The sequence below is a fragment of the Mauremys reevesii genome, linkage group 15 (assembly GCF_016161935.1).
Source record: "Mauremys reevesii isolate NIE-2019 linkage group 15, ASM1616193v1, whole genome shotgun sequence".
NCBI classification, from domain to species: Eukaryota; Metazoa; Chordata; order Testudines; family Geoemydidae; genus Mauremys; species Mauremys reevesii.
Window position 1 is genome coordinate 7210793 of NC_052637.1, and position 24702 is coordinate 7235494.

General features: G+C 50.1%; 1 pseudogene; it reads right to left on the reverse strand.

Annotated features, from left to right (window-relative positions):
- Positions 1-612: 612 nt before the first annotated feature.
- Positions 613-23773, reverse strand: LOC120383933 (annotated as a pseudogene).
- Between the last annotated feature and the right edge of the window lie 929 nt (positions 23774-24702).

Here is a 24702-nt window from a genome sequence, read left to right on the forward strand (position 1 = left end):
AAGCATCGCTTGATTCTTTGATTTTATTTACTCAGTCCTCAAGCTTTGCTTAAGTGCTTTCGCTTAAAGTTACCCAGCGGCTTTTCTTCAAGCCCCTTCCAGGCTTTTGCTCATCGGTCTGTCTAGCCTTTCAGGGCAGAGCCGTACAGATCCAATACTCCTGGGACAAAGTCCAAGACCAGAAGATAGAAATAAACTTTATTCTGTGAATTTACTCAGCTGAATCTACAGCATCCAAATAACCAAACAGAGCAAAAGAGGAGCATTGAGCTCGGGAACTGGGGGGAGAGGGAAACACCACTATGTTTTTTATATTCATAAGTAAAGAGCAGAGGACTTTGATGGATGACCCTAAGTCAGTCAGAACTTAGGCCAGGTCTACACTATAAACGTCCACTGGTAGAACTATATCACTCAGGGCGGTGAAAAATCCACACCCCTCTGTGAGAGGCGGTAGCTATGGCAAGGGGAGAAGCTCTCCCGTCAATGTAGCGCTGGCTACACCGGGAGTTCAGTCGGTACAACTGTGTTCACAGAGGGGTGTGGATTTTTCACGCAGTTGTACCGACTGAACTCCCGGTGTAGCCAGCGGTACGTTGACGGGAGAGCTTCTCCCCTTGCCATAGCTACCGCCTCTCAGAGAGGTGGATTAACTACACTGATGGGAGAAGCTCTCCTGTTGGCGTAGGAGTGTCTTTACTTAAGCATTACAGGGACGTAGCACCGCCGGTGCAGTATTTTAAGTGTAGACCTGCCCTAAGACAGGCAGATGCTGCGGTGACCCTGAGTGTGGCTCCTGGTGTCTGCTGGTTGGCCAGTTCATGTGTGTCTGGAGGATCCCAGAGTTACAGAGACAGGCATGGAAGAGGGTCGAGAAACTCCATTCAGCAGCATAATGCTGAGCAACTCAGTCTTGTTCCCCTCACCATTTTATTGCGAGTCTCGCAGCACTTGGTGTTTTTCTTACAGTCCCAGCTGCTGGAGTAGATAGATTTGAGGGAGCTCAGAGTATATTACAGATACATTTCCAGCCTTCATGTTAGTGTAGCAAAGACTGAAAACCGGAAACAAGAACACCCTGAAAGCTGGGAAGCCAAAAGGCAAAGAAAAATAACACAACATTTAAAAAGATATTTAAGCCAATCTCCTGATTGTGGGGGGCCTGACATAGTTTGTGAATGCTGGAGGCTGGCAAGACTGTGATTAGAATAGCAAAGTGTGACAGCTGTAATGTGTATATTACTGTGGCAAATTGCCAGCACTATTTTGATGGGTCTTGCGCTTTCTCTTCTTTGGGGGGGGGAGGCTGTCAGGGAACCATTTCTTGCTCCTGCAGCGGAATGTTAACTGCCTCACTAGTGTCCTAGAGGAGGGGAGTGGAGAGGGAGGGACCTGGGCCCACCCTCTACTCCAGGTCCCAGCCCAGGGGCCCTGAGGATAGTGGTGAACCACTTGAACTGACAGTTCCTTCCCCTGGGCTACTTCCCTCTCCTGCCCTTCAGCTTGTGGGGGGCTTCCTGCCACTTAATGAAAAGCCTGTCAGTGAACTTAGACGATATTTGACATACCGGCTCCCAAAGAAGGGGACGATCTTCCCAGTGAAAGAGGATGTGAAAGTAAAGATGGGCTCTCTGCCAGAAGATGTAATGTCATAAAATGTAACTTTCTCCCCTTCATAACCTAGGTAAACCCCAATGTTACTGAGGCTCCGATGTAGGCCCAGAGCAGTTTTAGGGGAGGTGAGGGCCCAGTACTCATTCCCTGTACTCTGCAAAGCCCAGATCCCCTCCTCTGGTGTACAGCTTATCGCTCCCTCACGTATCACAGACTCTTTGGCAATGCCCAAAACCCACCCATCTTTGTTCCCCACCTCCACTTCCCAGTAACAACTCCCTGAGGTGAAGCCCTTATAGCCCAGCACACAGGCAGCAGGGTGAAACCTCTTCGCTTTCTTAAAACATTCTGTGTATTCGGGCATCACACTCTTATTGGTGGACATGATGGAACAAGGATTTGCCAGGTCTGGATCCGGAGTGGCCTGCACTGCAAGGGGGAGAGAGACACACACAGGAGAAGAGTGTTAAGGTCTGACCTCACTGCAGAGTTAACCCAGGCACTTACACAGCTGCTAACTCTAATGCCCTTCCTGTCCAGATGCATAAACTCTTCATCTGAGTTCAGGGGTGCTTTCCACCCAGCATAGGCACCAACTTCATGGGTGCTCCGGGGCTGACGCACCCACAGAAAATAAATAGTGGTGCTCTACACCCACAGGCAGGTCCTGCCAATTAGCTCCTCCCCCTCACCCCACAGCACCTCCCACCTGCCAACAGGCCCCACCGATCAGCTCCTCCCCCTCCCTCCCAACGCCTTTCTCCTGCCATGGATCTGTTGTTCAGAGGTGGGCAGGAGGTTCTGGGGGTGAGGGGGAGGAGTGGGGGCAGGAAGAGGTGGGGGAGGGGGCAGAATACAGTGGGGCAGGAAGAGATGGGGCAGGGGTGGGGGGATTGGATGCAGTTGGGGTGCGGCCCAGGGTGGAGCAAGGGTCAAGTCGGCGCCTCTGTGCAGGCTAAACCACTCCAGTGATGACAGTCAGAGTCTAAGGCCAGAAGGGAACCAGGTCATCTAATCTGATCCCCGTATAGCAGAGGCCACCAACCCCACCCAGCACCCACCTAACCCAACCCCCAACATTAGCCCAAAGCGTGACAGCCTACAGCAGACTGGACTATTTATGTGCCGCAGGCAGAGAAGAGGAGACACTGAGGTACCAGTGCCTGAGGCCCCACAATGCAGGGAAATGATTCAGTGGGATACCCCCAAACAATCCTGGTACGTCACCCACATCCACATGCTGCAGAGGAAGATGAAAACCCTCCCCCACAACGTCACTGCCAGTCTGACCTGAGGGAAAATAGCCCTCCAGGGCCTTCCCACAATTCCCCTGTGAAAGACAGACCAGGTACCCCACGAATCACTGGGAAAGAAACACAGAATAGCTCAGCTTACGGTGGCACCATCAGCCATGGGATGTGCTCTGAGAAGTCCTAGAGACTCAGCAGCACCAGTGAGGACACAGTAAGTGAGGTCAGGCTCAGCAGCATGGCTCCTTGCACCCAGCCCAGGCTCACCTGGGTGCCGATCCCCAGGGTTCACTCTGCAGTGCAGACAGACCCTTCCAGGCAGAGCTCAGCCCTGGGGGAGGTGAGGACCATTTATCACGCTCCCCAGTAGCCCCGGGCTGGCTGAGGTGGATCCTGAGTGTCAGTCCTGGGGAGCTGCCTGTTAGCTGAAGCTGAGCTGGAAATTCCCCTTCGTTCCCGCCAGGCATCTAGGAGGTACTGTTGGGGGTGGGTGTGTGACAAACTGAGATTTTTTTTGGAATTTTTTTATGAAGCCAATATGTGCCTCAGTTTCCCTATATGCAGTGTTGTTACCTAGTGAGTGAAAAGGGAGTGTTTGCTCTCAGGGCAGGCTAAGCTGCCCATGTCGCTGTCTGGGGCCTGAGGTCCTCAGAAGACAATGGCAAATCCAATTGCCTGGACATAGAAAAATAGCAACCAGCACCCCGGAGAGCTATGGATTTCCCCGCCTCTGTGGCTGAGCTCCATCGCCCCAGCTCGGGAACAAAGGACTTGGGTGGGGGAGGGGTGAAGCAGAAGTTATGTGTTGGCTGCAGGAAGCAGTGAGGGCAGAGGAGCTGACTTCCTTGGGGGTGCTTAACCCAGGAGTGGCGCCAGGGTTTTTGGCGCCCTAGGCGGGGGTCCTGCCACAATCCCTGTCGTTGGTGGGGGGGTCCTTCCGTGCTCCCGGTCTTCAGGGCACTTCGGTGGCGGGTCGTGGAGCAAGTGAAGGACCCGCCGCAGAATTGCCACCGAAGACCCGGAGCGCGGAAGGACCCCCGCCGCGACTGCCACCCCAAATCCTGGTGCGGTCGCCTAAATGGAAGCGCCAGCCCTGGCTTAACCCCCGCTCCGCCCCAGGCCCCACCCTCACTCCACCCCTTCCCCCACATCTCCACCATACCCCGCCTCTTCCTGCTCTTCCTGCTCCTCTCCCTTGCCTCCCCTCCCACCACTGAACAGTGGACCTGAGGTTGAAAAGGATCCTAAGAGGAGCGGGTAAGAACCCTTTGATCATCCTTCATGTGGGAACGAATGACACGGCTAGATTCTCGCTAGAGAGGATCAAGGGAGACTATGCCAGGTTGGGTAAGACGCTCAAGGAAATTGAGGCGCAGGTGATCTTCAGTGGGATTCTACCTGTCCCTAGGGAAGGACGCCAAAGGGGTGAGAGGATCGTGATGATTAATAGTTGGCTGAGGGAGTGGTGTTACAAGGAGGGCTTTGGGATGTATGGGCACTGGGAGGCTTTTGGGGACAGACAACTGTTCTCAAGGGATGGGCTCCACCTAAGTAGGGAAGGAAGTAGACTTCTAGGAGGGAGGCTGGCTCATCTGATTAAAAGAGCTTTAAACTAGACACTGGGGGGAGACGGTCGGGAGAGGTCCTAGTGCTCTCCACGCCAAATTTTCACATTGGGAGTGAGGACAACAAGATAACAACAGATATAGCCAGAGGGGGGCGGTTACGTGTAAGAAAGAGGGGGGGGACAGATTCTAGATCTACAAGTCATACTGGAAGTACTGTGTCCCTACCGAGTTGGGTGAAAAGAGTGAGAGGAGCCCAACGGGAAAAATTAGGATGTTTGTTCACCAATGCGAGAAGCTTTGGTAACAAAATGGAGGAACTGGAGGTCCTGGTCCGGGAATTGAAACCGGATATCGTAGGAATAACAGAAACATGGTGGAACGGTAGCCAGGACTGGAGTACAGGTATGGAAGGGTATGTGCTGTTTAGGAAAGACCGATGCAAAGGTAAAGGTGGGGGAGTAGCACTGTATATCAATAATGAGGTAAAATGTAATGAGATAACTAGCGCTGCAATGGACAATACAGAGTCTGTTTGGGCAATGGTCACATTGGGGAAGAAAACTACCAGAGCCTCATCCAGGATAGTGATTGGGGTGTGCTATAGACCGCCAGGATCTAGCTTAGAGATGGATAGAGAGCTCTTTAATGTTTTTAAGGAGGTAAACACTAATAGGAACTGCTTGATCATGGGGGACTTTAACTTCCCGGATATAGATTGGGAAACAAATGCTAGTAATAATAATAGGGCTCAGCTTTTCCTAGACGTGATAGCTAATGAATTCCTTCATCAAGTGGTTGCTGAACCGACGAGGGGGGATGCCATTTTAGATTTAATTTTGGTGAGTAACGAGGACCTTGTTGAGGACATTGTTGTAGGGGACAACCTTGGCTCGAGTGATCATGAGCTAATTCGTTTCCAAATAAATGGGAGGATAATCAATAGTGCATCTGAGACTAGGGTGTATGATTTCAAAAGGGCTAATTTTACTAAATTAAGGCAACTAGTTAGGGAAGTGGACTGGGCTAACATATTTAGGGATCTAAGGGCAGATGACGCCTGGGGTTACTTCAAGTTGAAGTTGCAGGAGTTGTCAGAGGCATGTATCCCGAGAAGGGGGAAACGGCTCGTAGGTAGCAGTTTTAGACCGAGCTGGATGAGCAAGCGTCTTAGAGGGGTCATTAAGAAAAAGCAGAAAGCGTACCAGGAGTGGAAAATGGGAGGGATCAGCAAGGAAACCTACCTTATTGAGGTCAGAGGATGCAGGAAGCTGTGAGAAAGGCAAAGCGAGTGGAGATGGACCTAGCGAAGGATTAAAACCAATAGCAAACGGTTTTTTAGCCATATAAATAGGAAGAAAACCAAGAAAGAAGAAGTGGGACCGCTTAAAACTTTAAATGGAGTGGAGATTAGGGATAATCTTGGAATGGCACAATATCTGAACGAATACTTTGCCTCGGTCTTTAATGAGGCTAATGAAGGGCTAAGGAATAGTGATAGAGGGACCGATGGGAATGAAGATATGGGGGTAGACATTACGGTATCTGAGGTAGAAGCCAAACTTGAACATCTTAACGGAAGTAAATCAGGGGGCCCGGATAATCTTCATCCTAGAATATTAAGGGAATTGGCGAGGATATTGCTAGCCCATTAGCGATAATCTTTAATAAATCCCTAAATTCGGGATTGTACCGACTGACTGGAGATTAGCTAATGTAGTTCCTATATTCAAGAAGGGGAAAAAAGTGACCCGGGAATTATAGGCCTGTTAGTCTAACATCTGTAGTATGCAAAGTCATGGAAAAATCTTAAAAAGAGAGTGGTTCGGAGCATGAGGCCGATGGCAACTGGGATAGATTACAGCATGGATTTACGAAAGGTAGATCGTGCCAAACCAACTTGATCTCCTTCTTTGAGAGAGTAACAGATTTTTAGACAAGGGAAATGCGGTGGATCTCATATATCTGGATTTCAGTAAGGCGTTTGATACGTACCGCATGAAGAATTACTGGTTAAATTGGAAAAGATGGGGATCGAAATGAAAATCCAGAGGTGGATAAGGAGCTGGTTAAAGGAGACTGCAGAGGGTAGTATTGAAGGGGAACTGTCCGGTTGGAGGGTTACCAGTGGAGTTCCTCAAGGCTCGGTTTGGGTCCGATTTTATTCAATCTATTTATTGCTGACCTGGGAACCAAGAGTAGGAGTGGGCTGATAAAGTTTTGCGGATGACACCAAGTTGGGGGTATTGTCATTTCGGAAGAGGATCGGGATATTCTCCAGGGAGATTTAGATGACCTTGTAAACTGGAGTATTAGTAACAAGATGAAATTCAATAGTGAGAAGTGTAAGGTTATGCATTTAGGGATGTCTAACAAGAACTTTAGTTATAAGCTGGGGACGCACCAGTTGGAAGTAATGGAGGAGGAGAAGGACCTAGGAGTCCTGGTTGATCGCAAGATGACTATGAGTAGGCAATGTGATGTGGCGTTAAAAAAGCTAATGCGGTCTTGGGTTGCATTAGGCGAGGTATTTCTAGTAGGGATAAGGAGGTGCTAGTCCCGTTATATAAGGCGTTAGTGAGACCTCATTTGGAGTATTGTGTGCAGTTTTGGTCTCCCATGTTTAAGAAGGATGAATTCAAACTAGAACAGGTACAAAGAAGGGCCACTAGAATGATCCGAGGAATGGAAGGCCTTTCGTATGAAAGGAGACTTGAGGAGCTCGGTTTGTTTTCCTTAACCAAAAGAAGGATAAGAGGAGATATGATTACACTCTTTAAATATATCAGAGGGATAAATACCAGGAAGGAGAAGAATTATTTCAGCTCAGTGCTAATGTGGACACGAGGACGAACGGATATAAACTGTCAGTCAGGAAATTCAGGCTTGAAATTAGACGAAGGTTTCTAACCATCAGGAGTGCAATACTGGAACAGTCTACCGAGGAAACAGTGGGGCGAAGGACCTCCATGACTTTAAGATTAAGCTAGATAAGTTTATGGAGGATGGTATGATAGGATAACGGGCTTAGTCAATAGGTCAATTATGTGCCTGGTATGATATAAGCTTTTCCAGAGGGTTTGGCTGGAGAGTCTTGCCCGCATGCTCGGGGTTCAGCTGACCGCCATATTTGGGGTCGGGAAGGAATTTTCCTCCAGGGAAGATTGGCAATGGCCCTGGAGGTTTTTCGCCTTCCTCCGAAGCATGGGGCAGGGTCACTTGCTAAGGAGTGGGTGGATCGGCTTATGTGGCCTGCATCTTGCAGGAGGTCAGACTAGATGATCATAATGGTCCCTTCTGATCTTGAATTCTATGATTCTATGATTCTATGATCGGGGTGGGTAGGAGGTGCTGGGAGGGAGCGGAAGGAGCTGATCGGTGGGGCTGCTGGCGGGTGGGAGGGGAGGAAAGGGAGGATCTGATCCATGCCAGTGGGTTCAGCTGACCGCCATATTTGGGGTCGGGAAGGAATTTTCCTCCAGGGAAGATTGGCAATGGCCCTGGAGGTTTTTCGCCTTCCTCCGAAGCATGGGGCAGGGGTCACTTGCTAAGGAGTGGGTGGATCGGCTTATGTGGCCTGCATCTTGCAGGAGGTCAGACTAGATGATCATAATGGTCCCTTCTGATCTTGAATTCTATGATTCTATGATTCTATGATCGGGGTGGGTAGGAGGTGCTGGGAGGGAGCGGAAGGAGCTGATCGGTGGGGCTGCTGGCGGGTAGGAGGGGAGGAAAGGGAGGATCTGATCCATGCCAGTGGGTGCTGAGCACCCACTATTTTTTCCCGTGGGTGCTCTAGCTCCGGAGCAACTACAGAATCGGCGCCTATGTCGGGGGCACACCTGGGAGTCGGAGAAAGCAGATTAGATGGGGAGGGAGACAGAGCTAGAACAATGGGTTTGCACGGCAGGGCTGGGCACCGGCTACCCAGAAGGGATTATCCTGTAACCTTCATTTCTCTGTGCTAACCAAGGTCTCCCTGTGCTGTGGTGCAGAGCAGTGGACTAAAACCCAGTTGCTTGATAGTGACAGCAGTGGCTGAATGTCGCTGCAGGTGCTTGCAGAGGTGTGTTTCTCCCTAAGATCACAGAAGTCTCCCTCAGGGGTCTGTCTCAGTTGGACGCACTGAACACAGCTCAGGTTGTGAGGCAGGAGGGCGGAAGGCCCAGAGGGCCAGCCTCAGGAGTCGGTGAAGCCAGGTGGCTTACCCTGCAGGAAGAGTGGGCTGATGTTGGGGGTCTGGCCCACTGAAGGGGCTCCTCCCAGAGACTGTTCCAAAGCTGAGGCCGTAGCACCAATCCTGTGGATCCGTGGCAGAGGGGATCGCTGTCTCCTCCCCCGATCCCTCTCCCTTGCTGGGGGTGCTTCACATCCAGCAATAGAACAGAGCAGGGGAGGCAGCAGACACCAGGCAGAGGAAGTTAACAGGGACACCAGCTTCAGCTTTTCATGCATTTCCATGCTGCCCTATTCCTCCCTCATCTCCTGGTGAAAAGTCCCCAGCCCGAGAGGACAGCACATGGGGTGAGAACTCCTCCGCCCACTCAGACCAGGAGAACCCTGCTGCAGAGACACCGGGCTCTCTGGTGCACTGGGAATTAGCCTTCTCGGTGGCACTAAATGTCCATACCACAGGGATGTGTAAAGTCCACCCAATGCATTACACTCAGTTTGGCGAGTGAGCATGGTCTAGAAGTTAGAAACCAAGACTCCTGGGCTCTATTCCTCACTCCGCTACTGATCCATCCCCTGTTGCCCATTCCCAGCTTCTGGCAAACAGAGGCTAGGGACACTATCCCTGTCCACCCTGGCTAATAGCCATTGATGGACTTGTCCTCCATGAATTTATCTAGTTCTTTTTTGAACCCTGTTATAGTCTTGGCCTTCACAACATCCTCTGGCAAAGAGTTCCACAGGTTGACTGTGCCTTGTGTGAAAAAATACTTCCTTTTGTTTGTTTTAATCCTGCTGCCGATTAACTTCCTTTGGTGACTCCTAGTTCTTGTGTTATGAGAAGGAGTAAAGAACACTTCCTTATTTACCTTCTCCACACCAGTCATGATTTTATAGCCCTCTATCATATCCCCTCTTAGTCGTCTCTTTTCCATGCTGAAAAGTCCCAATCTCATTAATCTCTCCTCATATGGTAGCTGTTCCATACCCCTCATCGCTTTTGTTGCCCTTTTCTGAACTTTTTCCAATATATCTTTTTTGAGATGGGCAACCACATCTGCACGCAGTATTCAAGATGTAGGTGTACCATGGATTTATACAGAGGCAACATGATATTTTCTGTCTTATTATCTGTCCCTTTCCTAATGATTCCCAACAGAGGGAGCAGGGATCTGAAATGGGATCTACTTCTCAAGGAGTGCCCTAACCTCTGGGCTGCAGGATTTTCTGATGCGGGGTGCCCAGTTGCTCTCCTGGGGGAGAGGTTCCACGGGGGATAATCAATAATTCATTGGGCCGGAGGCAGAGAGAAATCACGAGAACGTCTCTGTAGCCAGGTGGTTAGAGCGCGCCCTTGGGAGGTGGGAGACCCAGAAGCCTGTCCCTCTGCTCAATTATTTATATGCAGTGGATCAGATTCAAAAGGGGCAACGAAGAAGCCTATATCAGACCCCTGTTGGAATCCCTTCCTCCCCTCTGGGGAACAGGGAATTTGAGCTGGGGGGCTCCCACATCCCAGGTCTGTACCCTAATTACAGAGCTGTACGTTATAAGGGAGCTTCTCTTTCCCTAGTCCAGGCCTGCACAACTTGTAAAGCGGCGAGGGCCATATTACTCCAAAGAAAACAGCTGAGGGCCGAACCCCCCCACCCCTGCTGACCCCCCCCAGCACCGCCAAGCCCCCCCAAAACACAACACCCCTCCAGTGCTACCCAGCCTCCCTGAAATACTGCCCCCCCCGCCACAGCACCGCCCACCCTGCGAAAACAAACCCACCGTCCCCCGCGCTGCCCCACCGAAACAGTGGTATTGAACCGTGGTAATATGTTTTAGCGGGCCCCTAAGGTAGTATAATTAAGGTAAAAGAAAAATGTCTTTTTGCTAGAAGTAGAATAAGATCTTCCCCCCACTTTGTAATCAATTGCCCTGTTGAATGAACGAGGTGTGAATGAGGAAGGCATGGAAGGCAGCCAGGGGCAGCTCCAGCCAGGCCCCAGCACGCCAAGCGCGTGCTTGGGGCGACATGCCGCGGACCCTCTGCAGGCATGTCTGTGGGAGGTCCACCGGAGCTGCGGGACCAGCGACCGGCAGAGCACCCCCCGCAGTGTGCCGCTGTGCTTGCGGCGGCGAAATGGCTAGAGCCGCCCCTGAAGGCAGCACCTCCAGACAGCTGCAATCCTTGGAGAGGGGCTGGGAGCCAGACCAGATCAGTAGAACAGGTCAGCCACTGACTCCTCGCTCGCCTCCTCAGCCCCCCCCACCCCGGCTCGCCTACCCATCCCCCGCCACTGCCCGCCCGCTCGCCTCCTCAGCCTCCTATCCCCCCGGCTCACCTCCTCACCCCCCGCCACTGTCTGCCTCTTCAGCCCCCTTCCTCACCCGCCACTTGCCTACTCACCCACCACGGGCGCACAGCGAGCCCATGCGGGCCGCCTGCGGCCCCCGGGCCCAGTGGTGAGCTGGAGCCGGTCCGCACTGGTTTGCAGGAACCGGTTGTTAAATTTAGAAGCCGTTTTAGAACCGGTTGTTCGAGGACAACCGGTTCTATATGGGCTTTATTTAACAAAAGCTCCGGCACTCCACCCCGTCCCCCGCCTCCCCTGAATGCTCCGTCCCCCTTCTCCTCCCCCTCCACTGCTTCCTGCGAATCAGATGTTCGCGGGAAGCCTGAAACAAGCAGCAGGCAGGTAAGCTGGGGCGCGGCGGGAGGGGAGGTGCGGCCGGCTCAGCGGCTCCCTCCAGCCCAGCTCCTGGTCCGGCCGAGCGGCTCCCTCCAGCCTGGCACTCCTGGCCGAGCGCCCCCAGCCCCAGCCCGGTCCGGCTCCAACCCCGTGGCTCCCTCCGGCCCGGCTCCTGGGCCCGGCTGAGCACCCCTAGCCCCGTCCTGTCCCGGCCCCAGCCGAGCACCCCCAGCTTCAGCCCCGCGACTCCAGCCCGGCCCCTGCGGCGTCGATGCTGGTCCCAGCCCCGCGGCTCCAGCCCGGCCCAGCCCCTGCAGCGCCGGTGCTGGTCCCGGCCCCGTGGCTCGGTGCTGGTCGGCCCGGGCCCGCGGCTCCGCTGCTGGTGCTTGTCCTGGCCACGTGGCTCCTGGCTGTGGGGTATGGGGGCTGGGTGCAGGGATGGGGTGTTGGAAGTGGTATGGGGTGTTTGGTGGGTTGTGGGGGGGGGGGTGGATAGGGGTGGGGCAGTCAGAGGGCAGGGAATAGGGGGATTGAATGGGGGCAAGAGTCCTGGGGGGCAGTCAGAAAGGAGCAGAGGGTGGAGGGGGGGGGGGGCAGTTAGGGGCAGGGATTCCAGGGGCGGTCAGGGGACAGGGAGAAGGGGTGGCTGGATGGGGCAGGGGTCCTGGGGGGCAATCAGGAATGAGAGGAGGGGTTGGATGGGGCGGCAGAGGGCAGTCAGGGGACAGGGAAGGGTGGTGGATGGGGCAGGGGTTCGGCGGAGGCAGCCACGACCCCCTCGTGGGGTGAGGAGGAGGGAACCTGTTGTTAATATTTTGGCAGCTCATCACTGCCCAGGCCACATGTTGTGCAGGCCTGCTCTAGGGCCTGGTTCTTTTGGGTAAGTTCACATATAGGGCCTGAGCCAGTAAGTGTGCTCAGAGCAGGCATCTCAGACTGGGGCCCTGTAGACGAGTTAGGAGGAGGAACGCCTTTCTTTCCCCAGTTCATGTATCTCTCTGGGGCTTACGTTTCTGGACAGCTAGACTGGAACTGCAGTGCACATGCACAGAGGCAGAAACATAGGTGCCTAGGTACATTTACCGCAAAAACAGAGGTGATGAGTGATTTTAGGCACCTACAAGCTTTGGTTGCAGCTGAGCAGGGGGCTTTGTGAATCCCAGTGGGGTCTGATTCTGGGATTCAGGTGCCTAAAATGTCAGGTAGACCCCCAAGTGCTTTTGTGGATCTAGCCCTCACCCTTTCTCTCTGCCTTTGGGCTCAGAGGTCAGTTCAGAGGGCTGGGTCTCCAGAGAAAGGCAGGACTGGAAGAGGTGATTTCATGTTCTCTTGACTCTGGTGACATTCCTACCGTTAATTAATGTAACCGTGCTTGAGAGAGAAGCTTTGGAGCTTACTGAGAGCTCCTCTTCAGGTATGTCACTGAAAAGTTTATCTCTCCCCAACAGGAGTTGGTCCAATAAAAGATATGACCTCTCCCATCCTGTCTAATATCCTGTGACTGACATGGCTACAGCAGCACTGGATGGAACCGTGCTGTAATTCTGAGATACAGCCCGAAGGAAAAGACTGTAGAATGAGAAGCAGATTGGAATAGGGAGACCTTTCCAGCGAGACCAAACTAAAGTAAAATCACCATCCAAAATATATTATCTTGCACCTCTCCATCTCCTGCCTTCCTCCAGGGATCTCTAAGCACCGGGCAGCATTCACTAATTAGCACAACAAGGTAGGGTAGTCATTATTTCCTTTAAAGACGGAGGAACTTGAGGTACAGACTCTGGGATTTTCAAAAGGGCTGAGGCCATGTGGTGGCCAACTCCCATTGATGGTCAGAGAGTGAGAGAGATGGGTGCCTAAATCCCTTAGGTCCCTTAGAAAATCCCAGCCATGGAGGTTAAATTTAACATTTTCTAAAACATCTGGTAACTGTGTGTCTCTGAAATTCTGAGTGGCCAATTTTGACACCCAGGGTTGGGTCTGGGACAATCCAAGTGGAGGCCTGGAGAACTGGCATCAGCCCTGAGCCCTCCCCATCCCACCCACAAAGACGTCTAGCTGGGATGAGCTGAGAACTAATAGGCCAGAGTCCATCTCCTTCCTCAGTCACAGGCACATCTTGATGTTCCATCACCGTAGCATGAACCCTGATAACTGTTAAGTTACCTTTGAATTTCTTCACAGCCTCCCGCAGACAAACATTTCTTTGGGAAGAGAGGCCGACTCTCTCTCTCAGGTCCTCTGGCACGGCCACTGGTTTCTCGAACTTCACCTTCTCACACCTAGAGGGGAAAAAACCCCAAACATTCTCTAAATCTTTTCTTTCTTTTGTGAGAATGAGCTACCAGAGCCTGCTCTCACTTGGGCTCGTTGTGAGCCTCTAACTCCCACTGGTGAGTTAAATGCCCTCCTCACTGGAGTATTTAAATGCCTAGATCCTCAAATGGGAGTTAAAGAGAGTAAGGGGTCCACAAGCTGCCCCTCAGAGAGAAGGGCATAATCTCGAGGGAAAGGATGCTCCAGTGGTTAAGGGGTTGTTGTAGGATTCTGGAAACCTACATTCCACTTCCTGCTCTGCCACAGCCTCCCTGCGTGACCTTGGGCAAGTCACTTAAGGCCTGATTTTTAACAGTGCCTCCTGGGATTTTCAAAAGCACCTAATCAAGCTAGGCTCCCAACTGCCACTGATTGCAATGAGGTGCCTAACTCATTTAGTTGCTTTGGAAAATTCCACCAAGTGCCTAGCTACATGTCAGGTGTCTAAATACCCTGCAAAATCTGACCCCGGGAGTCCAATCCCCTTCCAACATCATGAAGCATAAGGGGGAGTGGGAAGGAGCTACATACCTGCTCCAGGTGCTTTTGATGTCCTAGAAGAGAGAAAGAGAGGGGAGGGGAAAAAAAAAAAGAGCTCAGTCCCACGAGCCACAAACTGGCGATTGTTCCTGCTCTGGACAGGACTCACTTGGCCATCCCTAGTTGAGCTCAAGATGCAGTTTTATGTAGTTGCATCTTTAAAAGTCCATTCACAGACTTCGATGGACTTGGACTGCTAAGCATGCACCATGATTGTGGGTTTTCTTCTTCTAAATTCTATTTTGCCTGTGCCAATGGCACTTGCTCAAACAGACTGATCAGACACATGAATCCCTGACTTCCACATGCAACTGCTGTGTCACAGCGTTTGCCTTTCTCCATGTATGCAATTCTAGTCAGCAATTCTGGAAACTGGATTCATTCCCATTTCTTAATAGGCCCTGCAAAGAACTTCGCTTTCCTAATCTCCCACTTCCTAGAAACTGGACTTGTGCCTTTTACTGCTTCCAGATCATTAGGGCCCTTCATTTTCCATTTTTATTTTAGTTAAACACTGATAAATTTTCAGGAAAAATTATAACAACAAAAACAGATGAAAATCAGTGCAAAAAACTATTAATTTTTCTAGGAAAATATCAGGGTTTATTTTGGTGGATGGAAAGACAGGGGAAAAAAGCATTCAGTAGATTAATGCTTTGAATTCAGTTCATCACTGTGGTTTGCTGCAGAACTAAAACAGAACTCAAAAAACAATGGCCCTCTGAGTTTAAGAAAACAGATCTCTAATCCCCAAATAAAACTTCATTTGAACCAACAGTCTACTGGTGTAGTCTTAGAACTATTAGCCTATAAATATTCACATTTGATAATTGGGCCACACCATCTGCAGCGCATACACTCAACTTCATCCTTTGCTCCTGTTTTTGTTTCTTTAACTCTTTTGAATACTTCCTTGTGTTCTGAAACGTATTCTGCTACAGATTTTCATTTTCTTCCCATTTTAGTGCGTTAAATCTTTAACCCATCTGTCTGCTAACAGTTTGAAATGTGTTCATGGTGGGCTTGAGATTCATCAGTACGTCTAGATGCACACACACTTCAGAGCTTGTGTGCCTGCCTGTTGGTTTATTGTGTGTATCTTCTAGAACAATACATTCTTACTTCAGCAGGCAGCTTTGCATATACCGACAGACTAATGTATTGTTGTAATACAGAGATCTCATGCAATGTATTGTACTTTCCTAAAAAAACAAGTTATTTTTTATATATTTGAATGATACACAAGGAGGATGAAAATCAGAAAACCCTGAATAATACTTTTTGTAAAACCCAGGAATTTGTTGGTAAAAATCAGTTTAAACTGAAAACAAAGGGGCTTATATATGATGTATCAAAAAGGCCTAAGACGTCTGCCATTAAAACAGCAAAATGGTTTCCACACTGGAAATATTAGAAATGTCAAATGTTGTTTTCCCTCGTTTTGCTAAAGGACATGCTGACAGTCTCTATTGTGGAGTGGAAGCTCTCCAAGAAGTTAGTAAACCAAGCTAATCACTCAGACTCTCTCCCTTCCCTAGGCAGGGATCTGGGTGTCTCTAACTGTCTCACCTGCAGGAATTGGCTTGTTGGCTGCTGACATTTCTCTTCTATCTCACTGATCAAGTCACTGAGTCGGGAAATCTCCTCAGACAGTTTGGTGACATTTTCATCCTGTAGCTTCACAATTTCCTTGTACAACTCTTCCAGCTGGGCCAGCAGGAGTCGCTCTTGTTCCTCCAGGAATTGCCGCAGTTGCGCCAATGCAGACACAATCTTCCACCTCTCAGATTCTATCTTTCCCTGTAACGAAGGGACAAACAGGGAAAGGACAGGTCAGGGACTAGGGTTGCCAGATGTCCAGTTTTTGAAAGGGGAACCTGGCAGTGTCCAGTGTCAGCACTGCTGACTGAACACTAGAAGTCTGGTTCCCTGCAGTAACTGGCTTCCAACACCAGGGGCTGGGAAGAGCAGCAGCTGCTGCTGGGAGCCTGGAGGAGCACTCAGGGATGGCTCTGGGGGGAGAGAAGTATGGGCAGGTTCCCCATCCTTCTCCAATCACCCCTCTACCTCCGGAGCGTGGCTCTCACTCCCCTGCCCTGCCCCAGTCACCTACACACCCCTAGAGCCCCGCTCAGCTGGCAGGGGGAGGAAGCTGGAGAGAACAGCAAGCGACAGTGAGAGGGTGAAAGAGAAGTGGGAGGAGAGGCCTCAAGGGAAAGGGGCGGAGCATAAGACAGGGCAGGTTCCGGCGTCCGGTTTTCACAAATGAGAAAGTTGGACAGCCTATCAGGGACATGGGGAGCGTCTTAGAGCCCTCTTTTCATATTACCCTACTACGAACATACGGATGAGATTTCACGAGAACATGCCTGATAGTCTCAGCTGGCCTGAATCAATAACATGTTCCAAAGCGCCTTGGTGATTTACGCGTTCAATTCCCATTTTCAAAGTTACTTTTGGTGCTTAGGAGCCTAAGCTTCTTTGAAAGTGACTTTTGAAAACAGAACTTAGGGTAAATTTTCAGAAACTGAAAAATCATTTAGGAGCTGAAACCCATTTAAAAAATGTATAAGGAGCTGCTTTTAAAAGGTATTTAGGTGTCTTAAGAGGCATATAAGCCCTGAGAGGGATTTTCAGTATCACTTAGGTGCCTAAGTCCCCTTAACTACAGAGGATTTTAGATGCTACTTAGTTGCTTTTGAAAATCTCACTAGGCCTCTCTCTGCATTTTAAGCTCCTAAATACCTGTGAGAATCTGGCCCTTAACAACTTGCAAAATTGTAAACTGTAGGCTCCAAAATCACTTAGGCACTTTTGAAAATGTCACCCAATCTCTCTAAAATAATGAGTCTTCAGGTCAGGGTGGCTTAGTATATTCTGCTGATCATCTAGAGTCTTCCAATAGCAGAAAGGTTGGAAGGGGGGGGTCTGACTCCGTATCAGGAATACATTGGCAGAGAGCTGCGGAGACGACTGAAGGAAAGTTCTGCTGGTTATCCACACAAAACGACAGGTACAACATATACTGTGCAAAATGCTTTTTCTCCAGCTCTTACATGTTTCCATCTGGCATTTTGTACATTACATCATCCCAGAGGAAGCCAGTCATGTCTGGTGGTTATAGATGGAGATTCAGGGGGAGGATTTCTGAGATACAAAACAGCCACTGGGAACCTAAGTCCTATTGACAGTCAATGTGAATTAGGCACCTAATCACCATACGTGCCTTTGAAAACAATCTCCCCTCAAATCACTGTTTGTAGCTGGATGTGTGGGGAATAAGATCAGTGCTTAGAGTTGAAATGGAAGCCAGTGGAGGAATCAGACCAGAGGGATTATATACATAGACAAACATGATCACACCCTGTAAGGGTATGTGGAGAAGAGGTAAAGCATTTGAGGTTATCTGGGCGTTATCCAATACATCATAGCTAACCCTGAATTAACTTCAACCGTGCTCCTAGTTAGCACCTTTTATCTCAGTTTATCTGGACAAGGTGAACCCTACACACCACACTAGGGTCAAATTAAATTAGGTTTACAATGTTCGCATGTCAGGGGTTTACACCAGTATAAAGACATTAGATTAAAAAGTGATTTGAGGTACAGCTGTACTACACAAATGTTATCATGGTGTGTCGAGTATGTACAGTATATGCCCCTGCTAACATGGGCATAAATAGCAGTATCAGAGGGGTAGTCAGTTAGTCTGGATCTGTAAAAAGCGACGAAGAGTCCTGTGGCACCTTGTTGCTTTTTATAAACAGCAGTGTAGATTAGGGTGACCAGATGTCCTGATTTTATAGGAACAGTCCTGATATTTGGGGCTTTTTCTTATATAGACTCCTATTGCCCCCCACCCCCTGTCCCGATTTTTCATACTTGCTATCTCGTCAGCTTAGTGTAGATGGCGAGGCGTGGCTTAAGCAAGTAGAGTCACGATATGCCTGAACCCTCTGGGTATAAACCCTACGGACATGGGTCTATACGCCCCCGAGCAGGGCCTCCCCCATCTACACTGCTAAAAATAGCAGCGTAGTGTCCTCCTGCCTGCCCACCGCAGGTAAAAACTCCAGCAATGGGGAAAGGCTCCAGCAGCTCTGCTGCCTCCCCGTGCTGGAGCCTTTCATTCGCCCGTGTAGCGACACACCACAGAGTGGACACAGCCTGCTTTTCACTGTGCTGTGTAGCTACAAATACCCCGCAGGTCACTCCCACCCTGTCCCCAGAGCTGTGCCGTGTAGATGTAGCCAAATCAGGCCAGTGCTGTGTATATCCCTGGTTTGACACTCTCCCCACACAGAGAGAAATATCAACCCTGACTGATATAACTGCTGGACCATCACAATGGGCACCTACCAGATATTCCTGGCTTTGCGTCTCTCCCTCCTGTTTCCACTCCAGAAATTCTTCTCTCTCTTGCTTCAGGGTCTTCAGTCGGGTTTGAATTTGTTCCTGATGCAAGAAAAACAATGTCTGGGAGGGTCAGGGGAGTGTGTCCTCACAGATACATTTATGTAGATTGCATGTCCCTCTCAGGCTGTCCCACAGATGGTGCTCATGGCAACGTCACAATTGCCTCTTGAGAGGTGGGAGATTCCGGTTCCAATCCCTTCTCCTCAGCAGGCAGAAGGAGAACTTGAACCAGGGCCTCCCGCCTACCAGGTGAGCACCCTTCCCCCAGGCTAACCATTATGAAGAAGCTATGTTGCCTTCTCCCCAGATGATTTGTGTGGAGTGACACAAGTGCAGAACTCCATCGTGCAAGAAACAGTTTAGATGCCTAAGACGCTTGACTCCAGGAGAGGGGATTACAGAGACCAGTGCATTCCTACACCAAACTCTGAGGGGGCGGGGCTTAGGACACACCCCTCTCAGCAGCATCTCCCATTGTAATCCTGTCAATTATAGGCCAGTAAGCCTAAGGGCTTGTCGTAAGTACAGCGCTGCAGTTGTACATCTGCATCGCTGCAGCGCATGCAGAGGAGACGCTCTATGCCGATGGGAGAGAGCTCTCCCATCGGCATAATAAACCCACCTCCATGAGCGGCAGAAGCTAAGGGTGGCGGGAGAAGCTCTCCTGCTGACATAGCACTGTACACATGAATGCTCATGTCACTCAGGGAGGTGAAATATTCACAACTCTGAACGACTGTAAGTTTTGGCGACATAGGCTGCATTGCAGACAAAGCCTAATTTCAGTACCAGGCAAATTGGTTGAAACTATAATAAAGAACAAAATTGTCAGACACAGATGAACATGATTTGTTGGGGGAAGAATCAACACAGCTCTTGTAAAGGAAAATCATGCCTCACCAATCTATTAGAATTCTGAGCGTGTCAACAAGGATGATGCACTGGATATAGTGTACTTAGACTTTCAGAAAGCCTTTGACAAGGTCCCACACTAAAGTCTCTTAAGGAAACTAAACAGTCATGGGATAAGCGATAACCTTATCTCATGGATCAGTAACCGGCTAAAATACAGGAAACAAAGGATAGGAATAAATGGTCAGTTTTCACAATGGAGCGAGGTAAATACCAGGATCCCCCAAGGATCTATACTGGGATCAGTGCTATTTAACATATTCACAAATGATCAGGAATGGGGGTAAACAGTGAGGTGGCAAAGTCTGCAAATAATACAAAATTACTCAAGGTAGTTGAGTCAAAGCACACTACAAAAAGTTACATAGGGATTTCACAAAAATGGGTGACCGGGCAACAAAATGGCAGCTGAATTTCACTGTTGATAATGCAAAGTAATTCACATTGGAAATCACCATCCCAACTATAGATATAAAGTGATGTGGTCTAAAGGAGCTCTTACCACTCATGAAAGAGATTTTCGACTCATCTCTGAAAACATCTGTTCATAAAAGCTAACAGGCTTTTAAGAACCATTAGGAAAGTGATGGATAATAACAGACAATATCATAACGCCACTATATAAATCCATGGTACATCTTGAATATGTCATGCAATTCTATTGGCCCCATTTCAAACAAGATAGATTTGAATAGGAAAACGTACAGCGAAAGGAACAAAAATCATTAGGGGTATGGAACAGCCTCCATATGAGGAGAGATTAAAAAGATGGAGAGTTCAGCTTGGAAAACAGACAATTGGGATGAAGGTCTATAAAATCATGGATGGTGTAGAGAAACTGAATGGGGAAGTTTATTTACCCCTTCACAGAACAGGAACCAGGGGAAATGATCAGGTAGCAGGTTTAAAAACAAACAAAAGGAAGTATGTCATGCAACACACGATCAATCCATGGAACACATTGCCAGGGATGTTGTGAAGGCCAAAAGTATAAGTGGGTTTAAGAATTAGATGAGTTCATGGAGGACAGGTCCATCAATGGCTATTAGCCAAGATGCTCAGAGATGCAACCCCATGCTCCAGAGATCCCTAAACCTCTGACTGCCAGATACTGGGACTTGATGACAATGGATGGATCATTCGATAATTGCCCTGTTCTCTTCAGTCCCTCTGGGACACCTGGCATTGGCCACTGTCGGAAAACAGGATACTGGGCTAGATGGACCTTTGGTCTGACCCAGTGCAGCCGTTCTTACGTCCTTAGTGATTTTCTAGGTGCCTAAAAGTTAGGCATTGCAATGCTGAGCAGCAAAACACCCAAGTCCCTTTGGGGATTCAGGACTAAATCTCCTTTGAAAACGAGACTTTGGCTCTAAAGTCAGTTGGTGCTTTTGAAAATGTGCTCCGAGGATCTTCTTCTGTAATTCACCAGAGGTGCAGTGTTGCAGAGCCACACAGAGGATCTAAAAGCACAGCTCCCATCCATTTCAACAGAATCTGGGCCTCTCAGCCCTGCATTACTTCTATGCTGTATGTGTCATGCTGTCAGGTAACAGAGAGGCCTTGGGGGCCCCAGACCTGATGTAGAGGCTTAGGGACTTTGTCCAGACGGCCCTTTGCCTCCAGCGAATCCCCCAAGTGCTACAGGGCAATGGGTTGAAGTCGTATCCATTTTGCAGCAGCGTAGGATAGGGTGTTGTGCTCCCATGCAATGAGAGGGAACAGTAAATGAAGAGATCTGGATGTCACAGAATGAAAGCTGAGCAACTTACAGGGAAGGACATTTTGGTAAGAGTTGTTTAAAACACTTTTTAAAAAAATGTATATTAAACTCCAGGGCCTAATGGGAGAAAGGGACTCCCGGTTAAAAATCCAACACACTCACAAGGTTCATAAATATTGTGCTCGAGTGTTTGGCATGGGGGAAAGGGTTTGTTCTCACTTCCGAGGTGCTCCGGTACTGAGACTCAATGTGGTCCTGGGAATCAGACTTTTTCTTCCTTTAATCTTACTGTGGCATTAATACAGTCCACTTTGTCCTTAAAGCGAGAGTGGCAGACAGCACAGCGGATTCTGCCCCGAGTGGATTGCTCCGTCCAACAGGCGTTTTAAGGTTCCAATCCACTTGGGCTTCATGGGCCCTAGAATGTTGCATCGAGTTTATGGTTCAAATAGATGCATAAACCCAAAGCAAAACTCTAAAGCATGCGTGGGCAGGACGTGAATCACTGGCTCAGGGAGGCTAGACCCCAGTTCAGCCCCTTCTGTCTGAGGCCTGGCCCCGCCCTTCCCATCCCCACCAGAGCCCACCCACCGTGACAGCCGGCCCCTCTGCCCCAGAGCACCAGGCGGGCAGGCAGCACAGCTCTCAGCGTCCCCAGCCCCAGGAGCGCCAGGCCAGCCCCCCGCTAATCCCAGCCCGGCCCGGGGGAAGAGATGCAGCACACTGGCGGGATGCAGGAGGGGGCCTGGGAGAGGAGATTGGGCAGGCCCTGACTCCCCACTCTGCTTCAGGAGCAGCAAAGTGACCAGCATTCAGCAAGCCAGGGAAAACAAGAGTTCATCATCCTGTTTTTCCCTTGAGGAAAAAGTTAATCAGATTAACCATAATTTTTTAAGCAGAAATCTTTCAGTGCATCTTATGCATCAGAAAGTAGCAGTAAACAAACCCATTGAGAGCGCTGCTGACAATGCGTTACTTTACTGCTGCTTCCAGGAAGCAGCCAGCGGTCATCAGATATGAAGTGCTCAAGCCGGGCACTGCCAAGCACCAGCTCTGTTAAAACTCAGCCGTGCTGAGCAGTTTATAATGTGATTGTAAAGCCCTGCCTGACAGGAGCGGTGAGAGGCTGTGTGGTCTAGTGGCTAGAGAACTAGGATGGGTATTGGGAGGCCAGGGTTTAATTCCTGGTTCTGCTACTGAGCAGTTTTGTGAGCTTGGTCAAGTCACTGCCCCTTCAGTGCCTCTCTGTCCCTCCCAGTCCTTTGTCTTTGTCTGTGAGGGTGCCCACAGATCAGGCCCCGCAGGTGAGAGAGGCAGGAGAACACCTGTCTTCACCCAGCTCATGGGTTGGCAGGAAATAGGCAGCCAGATAGATGCCTCTAGAGGGAGGCAGCTGTGCACATGCCCAGAGGTAGTAACACAGGTACTGAGAGAACTTGGACCCTGAATACACAGGCTCTGAGTGAGTTTGGGCTCCTACAGGGCTTGGCAATAGCTCTGGGGATTGCAGTGGAGCCATTTAGGTGCCTAAACCCCAGCTGTATGCACCTCACTCTGGAGTTTAGGCACTTAAGTACCTTTGTGAATCCCCAGCCTTTGCCTCCCTGTACCTCGGCTCCCCCTCTTGCACTTTGTCCACCTTGACTGGTTAGACCAGTGGTCCCCAAACTGTGGAGCGGGCCCCCCTAGGGGAGTGTGGTGGAATGTTCGGGGGGCCATGGGGGGGACCAGGCCAGGCCCCACAGGGGGCAGGGAGTGCCAGCCACACATAGGTGCAGGTAGTAGGGGTGCAGGGTGCTGCAGCACCCCAGCTTTTGCGTCAGGCGTCCTGGCTGCTGGCCTGGGGGGCTGCTCAGTTGCGGGGGGCCAGGCAGCTACGCTACCGGCCTGGGGGCCTGCTCGGCGGCATTACCGCTGTCCACATCCCCCCTGCCCTCCCGGAGCCACGGCTCTGCTCCGGGCCCCAGCTCTTGGGGGCGGTGAGGGGGCGTGGACAGGAGTCAGAGGGGTGTAGCTCAGCACCCCCACCCCAAAAACTGTCCCAGCGCCACTGCAGCCACATCTGCTGTGGCCTGGGTTCTGCTTCCAGCCCCACTCCCACTCCCAGCCCCATGCCCAGCTGTTGGCCTACCTTGTGCTCCCGGGCAGCCTCCTCTATGGGGACCACCATGTGAGCGCGGTGAGCCTGGGACTCCTGCAGATCACACAGATGAGAACTTGGTCCTGGTTACAGAAGAGTTTGAAAGGCTCCTGGTGCGCGTTGCACAAATATCCTCCTGCTGCTGCTGCTGCTGGGACACTCAGCTGCTTGGCTATTTCTACAAAGTTCCCCAGTTGTCTGTTCGGCCTCAGGGTCCCCTGGGGAAAGGTCTCTCTGCACTGAGGACAGGAGATGTCTGTGTCTGATCCCTCCCAGCACTGGGTGATGCAGGCTCGGCAGAAATTGTGCCCACAGTCTATAATCACTGGATCCGTGAAAAAACTCAGACAGATGGAGCAAGTAGCTTCATCTCGGAGGTTCTTGAAAGGATTCCCTGCTGCAGCCATGGCTCCCTGCATACAGTGTAACAGGATAAGTTTCGTTTCCTGCCAGGCCCAGCAAGCAGTCTTGTAAAGCAGATTGCCCAGCTGGGAGCCTATCACACTCTCCGGCGGGAAATTAAAAACAAAAGAAACAAAAACCATCACCACACACAACACACCACAAGCCACCAGGGATTTCCCTACACCCCCTCCCCCCTCAGGGGGTGTATACACCCCTTCTGAATCCCCCCCCCCACCAACTTCCCAGTTTTGTGAACTAGTTACATGCAGTGTTGCCAATTTGGTGATTGTTTGGAAATTTGAATTGAAATTGAGACATTAATACACACTTTAGAAGCATATAAAGTGTCTGATAAAATATGTGTATTTGAAAAAGTGTAATAGATTTGAAAAGTATGAACATAGACTAGCTTCCTTTTACAGCTGCTGTTTTTTATGACAATGTCAGTGCATTGATTTTGGTGATGTTGGCCAGCCTAATAATTTCAAATGATGATTTGTAAGCAAAGTCTCAATAAGCTCTCCCTGACAGCTAGTGATGAGCTAGGGGCTGTGGGGAAAAGGCTTCAGGACCAGATTGTATTTACATTCACACTTAATCTACCTAGGTATCCAACAAACAGAGCTGTGTTTCCCAAGTGATAGATTTTGGCTGGGGTTGGGTTACAAATCACTTGAATGCGAGGGGGTAATGAAATGTTATTCTTATTGTATGAGTAAAGGGCAGTAGAACTGTACTTAGCCTGTGCTGATTTAGGGCGTCAAGAGAGAGAGAGAGGGGACAGGTGTTTTGCTTGATGGTCTGCCTGAGTCACAGGTACTATTTGACTTGCCCCTCTCCACTGTTTAAAGACAGAGCTGATTAGGTTTCATAGAGAGTCTTTTGTTTTGTTAAGTGACCACTGCAGCTGAAATCACTGATAATCAGGTCTAAGTGCTTAGAGCTGCTGTGGGACAGTGTTTCTGTG